The following is a 19,866-nucleotide window of genomic DNA, read 5'->3' on the forward strand; positions in this document are numbered from 1 at the left end:
TTATAAAGGATGCTAAATGGGAGGAGGAGGGGGAGATGGGTTTCCACGTTGAGTGTAAGTACCACAATTGCCTACATGATTCCTGTGGCTGGCCTGGATCGGTTCCCGGTAGTCCGCCAAGGGAGAGAGAATGGGGGAAGCAAGGAGCCGAATTGTGTAAGCCAACGTCGGATGCGTAACACGACACCGGAAGTGATAAGATCGTTACCTGGTAGTGCTATTGAGCTACAGAATACTAGAGCATATCGAAGTTCAAATGTTTCTAAATTCCTGGAGGACAACAAGCTTGTATCGGAAGAAAGAATGCATTTATAAATACCCACTTATGTGAAGTACAACTTGCTTTATTCATACAGACATGCTCATCAGATTTCCGAAAAATGTTGTACACGGTACCACAACGTCGGCCACTAACGAAATTTGGATGTACGAAAAATGTTTGTAGATATACGATTGGCTCGAGGAATATTTGACATATAGAATCCTTGTACTGGACGGTGAATGCTCCACTGAAACGAAAATAGCATTGAATGAGCTTCAAGAAACCGTAATAGAGTACCCGATGTTTTCAATAAACATAAACTAGTCATTAAATTGGAACAGCAAAAGAATAAGAATTTTCGGTGATGATGTTGTTGTCTGTTGGTATCTATCGTCGTTCGATGTTCGTAGGGAACTACAGAAAGTCTCAGATTTCTGCTTGTTGTAATCAATAAAAATTCACTTCAGATGTGAGTAAATGTAAGATAAGGCCTATACCACAGATAAAGAATCCGATACTATCTGATTAATCGATCAAGCGTCAGCACCTGGAATAGTATAAGTAATACTAAGAACCGATGTGATAATCACGCGAAAGACTTAAATTTCCTGGAAGGATTCTGCGGGAATGCTTTGTACCTGCAAACGAAATCGCATACGAGACGTCAGTACGGTCAATTGTAGCGTATTTTCCCATTGTTTGGAGCTCTTATGAAGTAGGCTTGACGCCAGATATCAGCCTAATTAAAAGACGTGCTGTTAGCATCGTAACCTGTCAGTGTAGACCATGCGAAAGTCTAACAGATATGCTCGGGAAAATTAAATGGGAATCTGAAGAGGACATACAATGCAGTTCTCTTGAAACTCTGTTGGGTTAATAGAGAGAAGCTGTTCTCGAAGAGTGCTGTGCGACCATCAAGCTGCCCCGTCGTGTATCTCGCACGAAGGACCAAAAGAATAAAAAAAGCTTATAGCACATATAGACACATTACCCGAACTGAATAGTTCAGAAAATCGATAATACAGTGAGTTTGAAAAAGACGTCCCTAGCTTTTAAGTATAAAGTTAATGGGGAAATTAATGAAAAATTACATTGAGTATATATCATGAAAAATAATTCCTTCAAGTTTTGTCTAATGTTAGTAGACTTCAACGTGGCATCCATTTGGTGCCCTGTACGCGTCGTGACGATATTCCACTTGTGCAGTTATGACGATTAACTGTTCCACTAACATGAAGTATAGCCTTAGCAGAAAAGAGAATCTTTTTTAAAAGATCGACATCATCATCAGTTCCGTCTATAAAGTCGACAGCAAACTCATACCTTTCGATTTTATCAGTAGATTTTATTTCATGTAAGCGTTGCAATTTATAGGAGCACAACTAAAATCTTTTATACATGACATCATATACAGTACCTTTAGGCATTTGTAATTGTAGATACGTCTGGCCAATAACGTATTCGGGCCTCGAACACACAAAACATGGATCTGTTCAACAGAAAAATTCTCGGTCTACCTGGTGATTTTGCATTTGAAACACTCATTGAAAGTTTTCCTTGAAAGATTTTAGCCAAAGGCGGAAAGTTTTTGCTGTAGGTGGCTCACCACCATACTGACGTCCAAAATTACTATGTGCTATTATAGCTGACTCAGTTTTCACAAGCCAAATAACACAGTGCGCTTTCTGCTGCGAAGTACACGTAGTTGCTTAGTTGGTCTGCAGCGCACAGCACGCACGCACGCCTGGACTGAACTGAGGGAGCAGAGGAAAAAAAAACAGCACTGCTGCCGGCTCAAGTTTTAAGCAGACCTGCCAACTGCAGGGGTGCCAAACTTGAATAGTGTATGTCACTTTGCACAGCTTCTAAGACACATTAAAACTAGGGAGTTCTTTTTCCAACACCCTGTATTTGTACAGTGTACTTTCCACCATGAACTTTACAGCGGCTTCCGAAGTGCACATACGATGTAGCTACAGAAATTTGGCAATCGAGATGATACAGTTGCTTTATACACGACACTTGCCAACCTCGCGGATGCCAGGACGTCATGCACTGAACTGTGTGTTGAAGCAAACAAGAAGCTTACCAGAATTCGATGCATGTCGCATCATGGTCGTTTAACACAATGCGGAAACGTGGACCAAAGACAACCTTGCCATAGGGTGACACTGTCATTTCAAAAACACCGCTTAAAAAATAAGTGAAGCATCCAGAAGGGGAGGCGGAAACGAAACGTAACGAGTTGAGAGGGTGTGAGATGTTATTGCAACGAAAAAAAAAATCTAACGAAATTTGCCACTTACCATTATCACGTTTCACCCATCTGGTATGGGCACATGCTCTGACTTAGAGGGGAAGTGTAATAAACCCGTTGTTGCCTTTCCTTAGGCGTGATGGCCAACAACTGTTGATGTTTCAGATACTGACACTGGGACGGAGTTGACGTCTGAGCTGGTCCCACACATGTTCAACTGGGACACATGTGGGGATCTGGCTGACCACAAGGGTATCACATCACGCGGGCAGTTCTTAGGTACACGTGCCATGTGTGAACAAGCATTGTCCTGCTGAAAAATGTCGCCACGATACTTTTACATCATAAGGCGAGGACTCGGGATGTTCATGACGTACCGTTTTCCTTCCACAGTTTCCTCAACGACCATCATCCGTGATCCGAACTCATAGCTGATAGCTTCGCACACCATGGCGCCAGCGGTAACATCGCTATGTCTCTTCAAAACATTGTAAGAAGGGTGTCTCTGTCCTCTTTCTCCAAATTGCCGCCATAATCGCCACCGATGGTAATCCGGGGCACCGCAGGACTGTGATTCTTCTGTGAGCACAACACGACGCTATTCGTTAGCAGTCCGCGCTAGCCCGTCACGGCACTAATCCAAACGCATCCGTCTGTGTTGTGATGTTCATGAGACGGTAATACCATAGTCTGGCTACAGCTGGTCTCAGACGAAAGGTGCTGCATGACGCAGAATTTTGCAGGGAGACCATTAATTGTCTCGGATGTGGGCGCAGATGTGAAGAGGTTACTATGTGCTTGGTGCAAAATGCGGCGATCTTCCACTGTGGTGACCAGACGAGTCCTACCGGAACATAGGGCCACTGCCTCATCGGAAGGCACAACAAACCTGTATGTTCTACTGTTTGACGTACCAGACAAATGGCGACCCACAATAAGGCCCCTTTTAAGCTTCAGGTGCTGGTAACGCTGTCTCATGTCTCATAAGTGTAGTGTCGGTAGCTGGACCGACACCGTGATGTGGATTGCTGAAAAGGAATGCTAAACTAACGCTGTGGCCGATAGTGCACGCTCGGCATAACGCAGACGGGCGTGAAGTCTGGAACATGAGAACTTATGAATGAATAAGAAGAAAAGTATGTAGATGCTTTTTACTTAGCTTTTATTGATTCCTTGGAATACATCTCTCTTGAATACTCGTACGCTATAGGCACTGATACAAATGGCTCCTTGCTAGTTCGTAGCCACTAACTTAGCTGATGGCTATTATGTCTCTCGGCTAATGAGAGAGAAAGGCTTCGTACAACTGGGCGATAGCTAGGTTCGCGTACAACTGGGCGGTAGCTTGGTTCTCGTACAACTGGGGTCGAGTCCACTCTCGTATCACGAGACCTGCCTTGGTGGTGGCGCTAGGTCTGCGATCACAGTGGCGACACGCGGGTCCGACATGTACTACATGGACCGCGGCCGATTTAAACTACCACCTAGCAAGTGTGGTGTCTGGCGGTGACACCACAATAAGAGTACACGGCATCCCCGTGTCCTTCACAGTGACCACTCAACATACGACGCTGTTCGCGCCCCTAATATGCACCATCAGGCCTGAAAACAACACGAACATCACTAATACACGCTTGTTGATGTTCCCTGTCACAGAGAATTGAAACTTTAATCATTTACACGGCGTGCCGATGGTGTGTACGTGTAACATATGACGCCGTTTTCTAGGTGCTTCACAATTTTTTCATCAGGCAGTGTATTTTAGTACTCCAGTATTCGATACGCCCAAGCAAAAGGCGATAAAGAAACTACAAAACTAGATTTTAGGTCGGCCGCGGTGGCCGAGCGGTTCTAGGCGCTTCAATCCGGAACCACGCGACTGCTACGGTCGCAGGTTCGAATCCAGCTTGGGGCATGGATGTGTGTGATGTTCGTAGGTTAGTTAGGTTTAAGTAGTTCTAAATTCTAGGGGACTGATGACCTCAGATGTTAAGTCCCATAGTGCTCAGAGCCATTTGAACCATTTTTGAAGATTTTATGTGTGCGATGACACGACGTGAGAGAGGTAGAAAGTAGAGTTGAAACTGCCTCCTTTCAACGTTATTTGTATAGTATAATTACAGCACATTGTTTTCTTGTTTGATAGTTCAAAAGCATTGCCAGCGTATAATACAAGTGATAATTTTGACGAGCTCATGAAACATGGTTCCCGTTCGAAAGTGCAACGTTCTGCTGAAAATAATAATTTTAAAAAAGTACTATCTGTCGATACCCACACATTATTCAGAATAAAAGGTTAAATCACAAAAATAGATTTATGGTTTTTAGTTTTTTGTGTCTTTTATTTTAGAATGCAAGACCACAATTCGAAAAATATAGATACATCGATGTTACTGAAATCTCCCAGAAGTACGCCCATGGAATAATGGAATGAGAAGGAACTGTGTGAAAAATCAGAAGTGAAGAAATAACGTAGCTGAAACGAAAATTAATACAGCGGAGTTACCGCATATCATATACACAGGGAACGACGTCATTTGATTCATAAAGAAATATTAGAGACATTTGTTGACAGTAAAAGCCAGCATTTTCACTGACTCACAATATTTGCTAAGAAATTAATTTCGTTAAGTTCTGTACTCCTCTAAAACCTGTCCCGCATAGTCTCGGCGTGTAGTTATGGCGTGGATCACGTATGAGCTTCACAAAATATTTACAGAAACGTGTAAATCCCATCAGCAGTTCACCCGTGATAGGACACTATCGGTTCCGCATTGGACGGCACGAAATCATTAACGCTTTCGGCGCGAACTAACCGATACTGTTTACCCTGGGCAACTGTCTGTGACGTCACAGGCGCACCTAACGGCACGCCCAGTGTTTGCCGGAACTGGTGGCGTGTTTGTTAACGACTGGATTCGCTGAGGGCCCAGCTGGTGAAGGCAGACTACAGCGATATCGCCCACTCGCCGTTCCTCGTGCTACTAACCAATAGTGACAGGTTCGAATGCAGAAACGTTAGTGCAGGCATTCTTGTTTCTTGCTCAACACGAACTCTGAAAAAGATAAAAGGATGGAAATTCAAGAAACCAGTGTTAAAATGCTATTTCGAGAGCTGTTTGAAGAAAGGTATGGAAAGATGTGTTTATAAAACCAAACACCGTGCAGCAGCGCACTCATCTTTTCGTTTAATCTCTTACGGCAGCTCGCCCTTTGCACCCCTTTAAGCTTTATTTTGTCAAGGCAAACGCAGTTTAAAAAGGCGCTTTTCCCTAAAAACAGCTAGATAGGCTAAATACAGAAAAATACTGTGTATATAATTATGGAAACGTTGGTACCAGGCACTACACTCCCGCCGGAAGTAAAAGTTAATGCTGACAAAAGTGCTGCAAAAATAAAAGGAGAATACATCGTTTTAACATAAAGAAAAACGTTGGTTGTATCTATGTCTTTTTAGTTATTTCAGCGATATATCTATATCCATGGCGATGTGAAATTTTACTGCCTACTGCAACTGCAAGCATTTAAAATGTGCAAGTATTGCGAAAACCACTATGTCGTGCACAAATTATGATGAACAGTCTTTCATAACGTTTAATAACGAGGAACTTTCCTGCATTATGTCAAAATCTCTCTGGTATACAGTGTATCTCAAACTGGCAAAACTGACTGCGGGTACACTAACAAAGACGTCTTTCTGAAATGTGGCCGAATTACTCCTCTGGCATGTCCGCAAGTAGTAATGGGCTAATTTTTCTGTTTTAATTTGCTCGCCAGTTACTGCCCAAAAAATTACCCGAAGCACACGTCAAGTATCATATTTGTTTCAACCGTCCGCCGTTTTATTATTTTATCAAATTAAAAAAAACTGTGCTATTAATACGTGCACAATATCCTATAGATTACGATTTTTTTTTTACTTCAGATAACACTTACAGCTGTAGGATTCAGTCATGAGCACTCGTCGTTTTACACAGAGCAACTTCAGCTTCTCGGATGTGGGGACTTAAAGATGGCTGAATTTCTTTAAAAAATCTGAAAATGTGCAAAAATCAATTAATGATGTGGAAGAAGACTTACGGTGATTGCTTTATTAGTTAAAAAATTGTAAAAACTGCTTATATTATACGTAAGTGAGGAGAATAAACCCTTGTTAGAAGTGACAGAGAAGAGACGCGAAGTTTATGAGAGTGCGAGTTTCACAGGAATGCTAAACTCCAAGAATGAAATCGAACTTCACGAAAAATTTACTAAAAATCTGAAACAAGTCAGGAAGCAAATATGAATCGGATCAGCAGTCTGACCTATCACACGTAGTCGGAGGTTCGAGTCCTCCCTCGGACATGGGTGTGTGCTGTTCTTAGCGTAAGTTAGTTTAAGTTAGATTAAGTAGTGCGTAAGCCTAGGGACCGATGACCTCAGCAGTTTGGTCCCATAGTCCTTACCAAAAATTTTCAAATTTTATCACACATAGAACAGACCACGTTGTTCTCAAAGACCAACAGATGTAGGAGATATTTCGGAACTACTCGTACCATAAGGGAGTACTAAAGGGCTATAATAAAATGAGTGTATACGATCTACTGGAAACGTCGGCAAGTCCAAAAGGTCTTTTGCAGACGTTTCTGTAATGTATTGGAAGAAGAAATCAAGGGAAGATTTTCAGAAAGTGTATGTTTGGTGCAGGGACTATCAATTGACTCGAAACGTAAATGAACATCATTTATTGGGTGCATACAGGCGAATAGATTTGCTGAAGTTTGATTGCAGTAGCGTTGATAAATTACTAGCAACAGTAGTAATTGTAAAAGACCTAGGAGTAAGAGCTCTAAACGATAAAAAATTGGAATGGCCAGATAGGAATAGTTCCCAGAGAAGCAGACACTAGCCTGAAATTCATTGGGAGAGTACAACACCCTTGTTTCATCGAACATTAGTCATTGGTCTGGGAGGTGGTTTAATAAAAGAGACAGAGAAGATCCAACAAAGGGCTGCGCGTTTGGTCCTGGATTTATGCCAGGGCGCTATGCAGATGTTCGATAAACTCCAATGAGAAACACTACGAGACAGCCATTCTACACCAGTGTTAAATTCCCAAGAGCGTACGTTCCATGAAGAGCTGAGCAGCATTTTATTTCCTTCCAAATATGTCTCGCGAAATTACTTCAAAAATGGTTCATATGGCTCTGAGCACTATGGGACTTAACTTATGAGGTCATCAGTCCCCTAGAACGTAGAACTACTTAAACCTAACTAATCTGAGGACATCACAAACATCCATGCCCGAGGCAGGATTCGAACCTGCAACCGTAGCGGTCACGCGGTTCCAGACTGTAGCGCCTAGAACCGCTCGCCTCGACATTACTTCCACGAGTATTTCAGTGACGTCGGAACTCATACGGAAACAACCGAACCGACATTCGTTCTTTCCAAGCACAATTCGCGTCATGATCTGGAAGTACGGAAATGGAACCACGGTCACCCATAACGTAATGTGCTTTTCAGAATATGGATGTAGATGGAGCTGTATAGTAATTTCACAAAGATCTCCCGCAGGACTATAACGGTAATATTCTCTCTGTTGTTCTTAACGCTGCACCTGGCAATGCAACTGCGTGATTGAAGTTGGCACATCTGTATTGTATAAATAATCTTCTTTCTAATTAAAATGTTCGTCTCATTGTACTTACTTCTCCAAACAACGATGTAACGCCAGAGAAAAGAATAATGGAAGAAAGGTTACAGGCTGACTGAACTGTATTTATTACGAAATATAGTGCGTACTAGGGTGCAAAAAACTGATATACAAATACAGCTACTATTTGCACTTATTACCGAACTGTGGCACGCAAGGCAACATATGCATCCAGCGTATTTCCCGACCTAAAGAAATTCGTGACTTGAACTGGATAGAACATGCCACATGGTTACAGTAAAAGTGCAGCTGCTCATAGAGGTCCAGTGTCGGTTATAATTATCATATTGCAGGGAAACTTGTAGAGATGCTAAAGAGTAAATGCTTAACAGATTTACGCTAGAAAAAAAATAGTTCCAATTTTGACCATCAGGTGCAATTCTGGCGCTGTTAATGCACGAAAGACGTATAGAAATGTTATTTCAAATTGCGGGCAACCGCAGCCAAATTTTCATATTTTGAATGAAATTATCCGCACTGGTAGTAAAATACTTTTTATTAAAAGTCAAACCGGTTTCTCGTTAATTTGAAGACGCACACTTAGCTGATCTCTATAAAATTAATCAGCAATTTTTTTCAAAGCATTCTTAACAATGGTCTGAAGAATAAAGTAATAGGGAAAAAAAGGAAGTATTATTGCAGTAGTTGAAGAGTACTCACAGCGATCGTTTTTTAACAAGTTGTAGCGGAAAGGTAAATGCCATTCACGTCAAGTTGTAAACAAACAACGCGCTGAAAACGGCTGTCTATAATTAAAAAAGAAGGAGATAGAACCTATAAAATTAAAAACTGGATAAGAAGCAAACAGGCCAAACAATTCTGTACACTAGTCAAGCACATAGACGATTTCAGTGTATGAAGGCGATAAACTAGAAGAGACCTGCCGTGCCACGAGTAGGCGCGTGGTTGAGCGGCAGCATACAAGGCAGTACTTACCGCTCTGCAATTCAGAAGATGCTTAGAAGCGACGGGAGAAAAACCTTCGCTATACAAAGCGTGAAGGGTGGAGGCGACTGTGCATGCGGTGAACTACGAAAATAAATTATTTATCCTTATTGATTTAGTACGAGTAACCTGTGGATGCGTCTTCAATTGATGTGACACTGCTCGTGACGTTTAATAAAAAGCATTTTACAGCCAGTGCAGGTCGTTTCACTCCATGTGTAATGGATTATGAACAAGGTCAAACAAGTGAGAAGGCGTAATGTTTATTTTATTATTAACCACTACAAACAAAATTTGTTAATTTGGTCACCGAAGACGTGGACGAGATGCAGCATCCGTAAAACGACGTCACCAACAGTCACTCGCAGCAGAATCTGAGGAACGTGTTCTTCTATACTGGCCTGCAGATCAGTAAGGGATCGAACGTGCTCTTGGTAAGTGCGTTGTGTTAGTTGTTGCTATCATCAACCTTAAAGTGGTCATCAGTAAAATCACGTGACCGAAATATGGAGATGCCTATCTTCAGTGTAATTATTGGTATCTATTCAACTATATTCACTGAAAGTAGGAATCATGTGTTGTACAAGGCCCCCAAAACGCGTGGACTTCACGGTACACCTAACAGCACTTCAGGGCTTACTTTCTTCGTGGAAGAACGGACCCGAGAATAAAGGTGCCTGTAAATCCTCACCATACAGTCATATGCATAACATATGTTTTAATAGTACCCCAAATTCGGCAGTTCTGTGTATTCACTGCGAGCCGTGGGTAAAATGTGCATCGTCACTCCGTAGAATATTGCCCGGCCTCGTTTCATCAACTTCTATCCGTGCTGGGAACCGAAGAGCACATTCAGGACGTTGCTGAGGAACATAGGGTTTCAGTTGCAGCGTCGTCTGGGTACTGTACGATTACCGGTCTAACATACACCGTACTGGTCACCATGCGATGGACAATTTTCGTGACGCTGCACGAGCACTAGAACTACCCACGGCATTTGCAGCATGATCAGATACCGAACAGCAACACCAGTAGCTTCCACCGAGATAGGGAGCCATCTTCTTGCAGGTGTCAAACGAGGCTCACCCGTGTTTTCAAATTTCATTACCATCTTCGTTAAACCATTAATGACATCGGACCACTCCAGATATTCCAGTCGGCGAAACTCTCTCAATACTGCAGTGTAATTATTGTCGTTCGCACAAAACAGGTTCACAAACATCTCTCTTCGATAGCCGTACTATTCAGTCACGTTATGGCTTCTCAAATGACAGCGTTGGTGGCATACGGTCGTACAAACAATGTACCTGGTGCCTAAATTGTACCTAATTATTTTCCATTGTACACAGGTTCCGCATTAGCGTATCTATTCAGATTCGCTGCCATACGACATTTGCAGCCCACACAGGATCTCAGTTAGTGTTAATTACTACCACCAGCTACTAAGCGTTAATCAGCAACGAAATGCGGATCGAAAACAAAGGAAGAGTAAAATCTCTTTTTTTCCTGATGCCACAGGGTAGACTTTTGATGTAACTTACTGCAGTCACAGAGTAACAAGCGGATCTACTAGAAATTCAAGTCGTAGAGACGAACCCCTCCTCTTAGTGTTGTGGCACTTCGTTTTGTTGCAGTAAAAGTGATGGACATTGCTACTTTTTTTCCTGTTTTTTTCTCAGATTTCCGTTTGAGAGATTGCATTTTATAAGTTCACATTAGTTTCTGGTTCTGCTGCTGCATATAATACAGAACAAAATATCATCGATGGATGAAAATGCAGAATATCAAAAGAGTGAAAAAATACGAACAGGGAAATGAAAAAAATAAATGGTAGTCATGTTTTTAAAGCATGTCTGATCGATACAACAATACGCTGCCATGAGTTAAAAGTTACCTGTAGATACTATGAGTGAGTCTCAACATGCTACGACACTGAAGTAAAGTATTACTTGATAAGCGTGCTTCAATGTATTCTCATTTCATCACTCCTCTATGGCGAAGCAACTGATGACCGTGTTGCTGATTAGAAAACGTTCTCTCCCCCCCCCCTCTCCCCCCCAAAAAACCCGACTAGGACTTAACTTCCTGTTCTGGATATCAACGTGGTCAATTCGGCAACTACAAAAACCATTCGTCAACTTATTATTGTTGTTTACAAAAGTACATTAAGCTTAATTTAGTCACGACTTACAAATAGTCTGGAAGGTGTATAACGTAAACGCTCTTCAACCTTTAGAAATTTCTAAAGTAAAAGACATATGGTAGATTAATTTATTAACAAAATAAATGCAATCTTTTTCGTATAGAAACAGGTTTGCGTAGACTTGGAAACGTATTCCTCGTGGAAGGTGTCACCTGCGTTAAAAGTCCTTCGAGGCGTGCTACTGCTACACCATATTAAAAATACGCTAAAAACATTGCAATTCTGTTTATGCTAAAATAGTATTTGTTATAAACCCTCTATCATTATTGTTGCTTTGAGAACCGTCAAGGTAAAATCCAACAATACCAGATATTCACCTGACATAAATATTCACTTGACGGAAGTTATTAAAGTCGAATAGTTAACATATCTTATAGTTTCACTGGAAGCCATCTTGATTATTACACTCGTATTGGATATCATTGCATTCAGACTCACACATAATTATGATGAATCCATCTTTCAATCGGGACTAGCGATCATACTTCAACCGTTGCCAGATGTTGTATCGTCGACTTTTTACTGTTACTTGCAACAAAAATATCATCTGAAGGTATGTTTGTCGTTTAATATTTCTCCTGGAACCGAGCACTAATTTTTTTCACTAGAAGCACTTAAACGGCGAAAAATAAGCATTTGAGTACATAGTGTGAAATTTAGTTGACAGAAAATCTTCCTATGACAATTTTAAACTATAAGCTTTGAAACTGCTCGTATCACTAACAGATGAACGTGAGTTATAATAAACGCCTCTGAGTGTAATTTCGAGTATGAAAATTTGTGTACGGTAATAACGTTCCACTGTGAGTATTCATAATCCATTCACGCACAGTCGTGTTACCTGTCAAGCCACTTGCGGGCATAAAGTGGCTGAGCCTGTTACTTTTGGTATGTAGCTCCAGGAGGCTACTTAAAAAGAAGTGTGACGCAAATTATTCAGATTTCCGATAGGTATGTTTACGCCATGTTAACGGTTCCCGGAAGTCGTTGCAATTATGTAGGATACTTGTAACATATGCTGCTTCCTTCCTTTATGCCTATAGATTATCGGCATCTATGTGGCAGTTAACCACTACAATTTATCTTTTGCCAGACTCGTTTCACGATAATTTAGTGAGGAACTTTTAGTGGTCTGAAATTAAAGGAACGGATCTACAGAAAACTAACCTCACTTACTCAGTTCAGTATAGGCAGACAGAATCTAAAAGGCTTTCGTATTGGTAAAAACGTAAGTTAAGTGAAATTCTATTTTCAGTCATTGCAAACCATAAATACAGACTGTTACGGTTTACGTGCAGATATTGCGATCATTGGTACTTTGATATGAACCAATTTCAGGTTGTAAGTTGTTCTTTCTCTAACAGTCCACCCGCAAGTACATCACTTAATTTACTACCTGACTTCTCTGTACGGTCGTAACTGCACCGATAAGTGGACTACGCCTGTCGCTATAGGCTTTCCTTTTGCCTAAAAATATCCACAAGTGAATAGCTATCCTGCTGTCCAGGGGGAAATCGACTTTAATAGCTTGCTTGCGACACGCGTCGTAACCAACCTAAAAACATACACCAGTAATATCTACAAGTATTAGTCTGCAGACGAAGTAAATATTTACGTATTGTTGCTCAACATACTGTCCACAGTCATGGCTAGAAATATCTGTAGTTGTATCCCTAACACACTGAATCGTCAAATTGGAGAGTGCAAACGAAATTTACACATTTTATTGCTGAGAGCAATGAAATAAACTATTACTTAACTAAAGACTCATACATTACGGATTTTTTGACCATGTAATACGTTTTTTGCTCAGAATGACAGTTGTACAGAAGTGTAATTAATATTCTATTCATTCTCTAAATATCAAGAAGTATTTTTCGTGTTACCCCAATCTGTTCACCAGAAATTCGATTTCATTGAGAGACTTTTGCGTGTATGGAGAGTAGGGATTAGTCATCATGAACTTCCGTTACACAGTAATTTACCTTAAACCTGTATGCTTTAAAGACAATCATAAGAGTTTATTATTGTGTTACAGAGAGCAGCCTGAAGATTCGCAGGAATTAAATACTGTCGAGAATAAGTAAGACTGGATACAGGAATTATTGATCACTGGCTATGAAACACACCAAGAATGCCAAGAGTCGTATCTCCTTGTGGCCATCTAATAATACTACTTGTATACGAAGGAGATGATGTATAAATGTGATCTACTGTTGAGAATGTTAGATTTGTTTCCCATCTGCTATGGAACAAAGAGCTGTGGCAGACAACAAGTTATGACTTAAATGGAGTGCTGTGTAAATTTTCATATTAACTGTATGTCTTTGCATAGGTATAGTTCCATAATCGACTGAGTTACGACTCTGAAATTATACCAGTGAAACCCAGGACGTATACAAAAACAAATTTCTGCCTTTCTAGTAGTTGAGTAAAATTATTATACGACAGTAAACTACTTTTGGAGAAGAACCTATTTTCAAATAAATAACTTCAGTATGAAGTGTTGTGATTGTTAGTGGGTTAAAGGAACATGTATAGTTATTTAAAATATTGGGCTGACGATCTTTAGTGGTGTTGGACGTATTCATATTAAGTGCTCTATCCTTCCTTGGTTAAAGTTGTTGTACAGGACAACCATATAGGGTGACGTAGTTTCTGTTTTAGATTATCAGCGTACTTCATTTCATTTCATTTTTACACAATAAGTAGCCACAAGTTAATAAACGCTAGTAGATTTCTCTGCTAAAATAATATAAGGAATGAAGGGTTTCTGTAACCATATTGTCTATGATTTATACGGTGCGCAACATGTACCATATAAACATTGATGGTCTATCTTAGAGCACACTTTGCCCTTACGACAGAATGCAACTGACCAATTCTTTGCGCCTTACGTGTCAGTAGATGATAATCTGCTATTTTCAGGACATATGCAGGCTGCTAGGTAGAAAGCAATTTCGACTGAAGTCCATGAATTGATATAGAAACGAGAAATTCACCTATTCCAATAGCAAACGTGTAAACCAATTTGTTCCAAAATATTGGCTGTACAATTTATTAACAAAGTAAGATACGTGGTGAGATTTACACTATTCACTGGCCACATTACCGATTTTCTGTCGATCCTTCAACTGACGAATACATTTCGTTCTGCTGCTACAACAAATGTTTGCGGTTGGCATACATACCTATTTAGTTAGCAGATTATAAGTAACAATACATCACTGGAGACATGGAGAAGATGAATATTTTGTTCAGGTAGCACGGAAATGGAATGACCCAACACATTCTACTAACACCGATAAGTGTTTTTAAGCGGACTCTCTGCACATATTGTGTAAAACAATTAATTCAATAACATTTTATTTTTAAGAAAAAATTCTTTCCTCTTCTAATCAAAAATATTTTCTAAATATTGAAAAACGTTAGAGATCAATCAAAAACAGAGTACATTTTGACAGGATTACTGACCATACTTGATCGGTGCTGCGGATTCCCTTGTAGCTAGTAGCAATAGTTCATTCCCACTGTTGTACGAGTTACATTTATTATATCGAACGTAAATCATACGGTTACAGTGATCTTATTAGCACTAAGCGACAATAGACAGAAGTCTATATGCCACCCGTAAGCTACTTCTAATGCAATCCCACAACCAAATGAACCTGATTTTAGTAATAGGTGTGTTGCAGAATTCGTTAACTGCAAAAAGAATGACGCAGTGTGTCGCACGGTTAAGAAATGCCGCTCACGGCGTACTGCATGCGCGCTTAGCGGCGGGCGCCAGAGAAGCAGGCAACCCGCGCTACAACCGCGACTACCTGTTGTCTGAGACACAGACAGGTGCCGGCACACGCTCACACCTGGCGGAGTCAAGGCGGCGACGCGATGCCCTGCCTCTGCCACAGACGGCATCGCTTTCCGCTTAGGCAGTGCCGTCCCTCTTCTGTATTGGCTTCGCATTTAAAACAATGAAATGGTAATCTAGCACTGTAATGCAATACCTAACTGAACGTTGCAGATTCCAACACAGAGCCGTACGGCAAAAAGGGAACGCCTGTTACTATTCGTGACAACTTTAATTTCTCACGGTTTCCACTTTCGTAAAAAACACAAAGTTTCAGGAATCGAAAACGGACATTTGTGAATGAGTTGTGTAACTTATGGGCTGTGCAGCTGGTCCCGGTGGAGGTTCGAGTCCTCCCTCGGACATGGGTGTCTGTGTTTGTCCTTAGGATGATTTAGGTTAAGTAGTGTGTAAGCTTAGGGACTGATGACCTTAGCTATTAAGTTCCATAAGATTTCACACACATTTGAACAAGTTGTGTAAGTTACAGTTAAGTACTTCATGCCAAATGCCTGGATTCAATCAATGTATGATTTCTTAGTTTCTGCGACCCAGATAAACAGGTGTGTGATTTAGCTTTAATTTTAATTCAGTAGGTGCCGTTAAGACAGAAGGTTTACAATTATATACCACTATTTTTTCATAAATAAAACAGGAAATTGTATAAGTATTTCACTTATGTCTTGACGAGCAGGAAGTATTTGGTGTATATTTCCCAGTGAAAAGGTATATGATTTCAGTGTTTATTTGCTCCTTATCGATTGAACTGTGTGCACATTTCTTGTCGTAATGTATCGTAAATATACGAACAGGGCAGTCCGACATTCAATTAGGCTCAATAGTAACAGGTGGCTGTATTACTTAGAAAATAATTGTACTTTTCAAGCGAAGTGTAATACAGACAGGTTGCTGTTGAAGAAAAAAAAAGGCTTACTTCAGGATTAGAGTGTAGTCATGAGGAAAGAAATTTCGTACAACTGTCATTTGCTGTGGCAACAGATATCACAATGCTCAGGGATTTGATCCACCGTATATAACAGCCCTGTAAACAGTATGACCCCTTTGGACTTAGCAATATAGTGTCCTAATACTGCTTTACTACACGATCTCCTCGAATTTCTCATAGTAGTTAAGAGTACAAAAAGGAAATCCCAATCTTATGACGCCAGATGTTAATGTTTTCCGTGGGGTACAGTACTTGTATCAGAATAGATTAAGATATGTTAGATTCTTGATAGCTAGAAAATAGGCAATTGTTACGAATTTTAGCGATGGAAACCAAAATCAGTGACCTCTAAAAATTAAGTCTAAATGGCAATTTATTTAGTATTAACTAGGATAAATTTAAAAACAATAACCTTTCTACCATCGTTTTTCCTCAAATGAATACTTCATTAAGCTCTTGAGTGTGTGCTCATTCTCAAACACACAGCGGATGTGAACAGACCATCCACTAAAGTAGTATGAAACAGAAATCATAGAGCATGCGTAGTTATGAAGAGGATAGGTATCCACCGATGACCACCACATTCGTAAATGTACAAAGCATGTAATTCCTCTTTAATACCCTCACGAGAAGAATAGGTCAATAACACATTTTACAGCTGACGACAAGCGCTCACTCAAACCTACCTAGTAGTACTTCAGAAAGTACTCTTTTAAATTAATACGTTGCTAGAAACGACGTATTTTAATGATAAACGCAAAAAAAAAAATTGTTGGTGTTCTTGAACCTTGCCAAACATTTTTATTCGTTCGTGATAACAGCAGAAAAAAATGTGATATTGGCACATAATAGCATGCTCCGCAGTTCTTTAAGCTTACGCAATCCGTTAATTCGAAATGTGACCAACGTTTCAAATACTCTTCAGCGGTTCATCTCGGAGGCAATGCTGTGAAGTGTTGTACCTCAAGGATTTGCCTGGAGTCTCGACTGCGGCCTGAGCGAGCAGCGGCGGCCTACCTGATGGAGAGAGGGGAGGCTCCGCTGGATCCCGCGCGGACGCCGTGGTCGCTCTGCCTGCCGCGGCTGCCCCTGCGTGCACGCTACGCGGGTCGCAGCTGGCTCCGCGCGCTCTGCGCATGCGCGCCGGCGGCTCCGCTGCGCCTGCCATTCATGCCCGGCCGCCTGGCTCCGGGTCGCCGCCTTCCCACGCGTTGCGGCCTTGCCTACCCGGTACCTCCTCAGCGCTGCCGGCGGACTTGCCACACACGTTTGCTTTATTCATAACACCACCGAGAGTGTTCCACTCGTATCTCTGTGTGATCACCTGCCTACCGAGATCTTGTGTTATGCATGTGGAGGACTGGTTATACGAGGATGAGAGGACCGCCCTCGTAGTCTACGTACTTGAACAATGTTGTAGTCTGCGTACTTGACATTTAGGGGGAGCAGCGATCTGCTGTTGTTTGCTGATAACGTTGGGTGGCACGGTGTAATATGTTGATATTTCCTTGCTACTGTAGTATTACCTTGAAGCTGTGAGAAAGGAGGACAGGCGTTCCAAGGCGCGGAAGCAGAGACGATGCTGAGGGCAGACGAAACTAGGAGAGATATTGTTACATGAAGTAAACAGTAAGGGGAGAGCCTTGCGAAAATGCAGACGTCCACAGACGGGGTCCCACGGCGTTAGTTACTCTTCAAGGAATTAACATGTAACTTTATATGTCGTCTAGACGCTGTAGTAGGTTGTTACCGTAGAACTTTCTAACCAACAGGCACGTACTAGCGTATAAAGTCAGCTTGATATCAGCCCTGAGAACAGCAACGTCAGTAGGCTCACAAGAGTTAGAAAAAGAGCGAAAACGCCAAAATCTGTTGACCTAGCAGTCCCTACTCCGTGGAGCCCGAGAGGCGGGGCTAAATGACGTATAACAATAATGTTGCAAGCCTTAATTAGCAGAGCAGTTACGTTTAGCTCTCACCTGAACAAAGTTGATACCAAATACGGACCTAGTTAGTGCCCCGCCTTAGGAGCAGTATAGGGGACCTAACTAAACCATGATTGGCAGGCACCTGCGAGACAACTACGGGCTTGGCTGCGTGGCTTTAAGTGGAGAAAACATTGCCCCCATGCGACTCTTTAAAACCCCTGGATTCCGCATTTTGGCAGAGTTCTCAGTCAGACGATCTGGGCGCCGAATCCGCGTACGTCGACTCCAGCCTCGGTCCAGCTCCGCGTAAGTCTGCTCTCTCTCTCTTGGAGTGCCTCAGTGAACAGTGTCACATTCAGTATGTTTTGTTTTGCAACTAAGTTGTTGCCTTAAGATGCTGCTAGTGTTTGTTACTGTGGTTCGCATCCACTCCTGGGACTTCTGCACTGGCTTCTGTTGTAACAGTGTTATTCATGCTTTTTCTAACCCTGGATCTAGCCTCCAGTGTATTAGTTAGTCCCGTCTGGAATAAACAATTATTTCAAAACCCCGTTTATCCAAGAGTCTCGACAACGAGTTTCCTATCGAGTCTCACCACCTGCATTTCTAGTAAATGCATGTACCAGTGTTGGCTCACATACAAGAAAACAATCAAATGCCTTTACTGTGATTTGTCCTTCTGCCTTCCGCTCTGTACCACTCGGGAGCGCAGACTGACCAGCAACCCCTTTTTTCCTCTCCCACCTATGTCAGGACACGACAACGGGACAGTACCTAGCGACACAGCACAGTGGTTTATAGCACGCTGAAACCGCATTCGGGAAAGCATCGGTTCAAATTCTAGTCCGGCTATCCAGACACAGGTTTCCCATAATTGCCCTATGTTGCCTAAGAAAAAGATCGAAACGGTTCCTTTGAAACGGCTTGGCAGATTTCCTTCCCCTCCTTTCTTAATCCGAGCTAATGCTCCATCTGTAATGACCTTGATGTTAACGAGACGTTAAACTCGAACCTTTCTTCCTTCGTCTTTGACTGTGGGAGGATACACAATGATTTTAGAAAGATTCCTGTTTGGTGTGATGAAAAACAGGTTACACCAAATATAGAAAAACATAAATTAATGCACGTGAGTAGGAGAAACTATTATGCCATGTTCGAATAGTGATGTTCTGCTTGACATAGTCACGTCAATTAAATATCTAGGCGAAACGTTGTAGGACGATGTGAAATGGAACGGATACGAAACTTGGTTATAGGGAAGTATTCCAATCTGTACCTTTCCCTACAGTTTTTACGCTTTGGAGCCCCCTTTACTCCAGTGGAAGCTATTTCCTGATGTCTTACCTCATGGCCTATTAACCTGTCCCTGCTTCTCATCAGTGCCTTCATGTATTCCTTTTCTCGCCGATTCAGCAGAGAACCTCCTCAGTACGTGGTCTAACTGTTCGCCAGTTCATTTAAGTTCATAACAGAAAATCTTCGTTCATACATGCAAGTGGTGCCAGTCACGCTGAATGCTTTTATTGCTGGGTTTCTTAGGCTAATAAATGTACTTTTGTATTAAATGTATTTTTTTTTCGTAAATCAAGAACAACACTGAATTTCGATGATCTCGAGTTGTAAGCCCACAGGTATCTTTTCTGGTACTACAGGGCAAGGGTTTCTTCCGTTTTCGATAAAACAAACCTCTTGCCAAACTATTCAATTAATTTATGAAAATCTCGAGAACTTGTCATTGAGTTAATCTGACGTTTTGAGTTTCCTCTCGTTACCATCCGGA

General features: G+C 41.5%; 1 protein-coding gene across 3 annotated transcripts in view; it reads right to left on the reverse strand.

Moving 5' to 3' along the window:
* Window positions 1-17,216, reverse strand: part of LOC124792708 (GTP-binding protein drn-1-like) — a 293,003-nt gene extending 275,787 nt beyond the window's left edge. The window contains exon 1 of one of the 3 annotated variants that reach the window (XM_047257960.1): window positions 17,176-17,216. The gene's annotated coding sequence lies outside the window, so the exon portion shown is untranslated. The remainder of the gene's footprint in view (window positions 1-17,175) is intronic. The other 2 variants (XM_047257963.1, XM_047257968.1) reach the window with 2 other exon arrangements.
* Between the last annotated feature and the right edge of the window lie 2,650 nt (window positions 17,217-19,866).

Source organism: Schistocerca piceifrons, chromosome 1, assembly GCF_021461385.2.
Source record: "Schistocerca piceifrons isolate TAMUIC-IGC-003096 chromosome 1, iqSchPice1.1, whole genome shotgun sequence".
NCBI lineage: Eukaryota > Metazoa > Arthropoda > Insecta > Orthoptera > Acrididae > Schistocerca > Schistocerca piceifrons.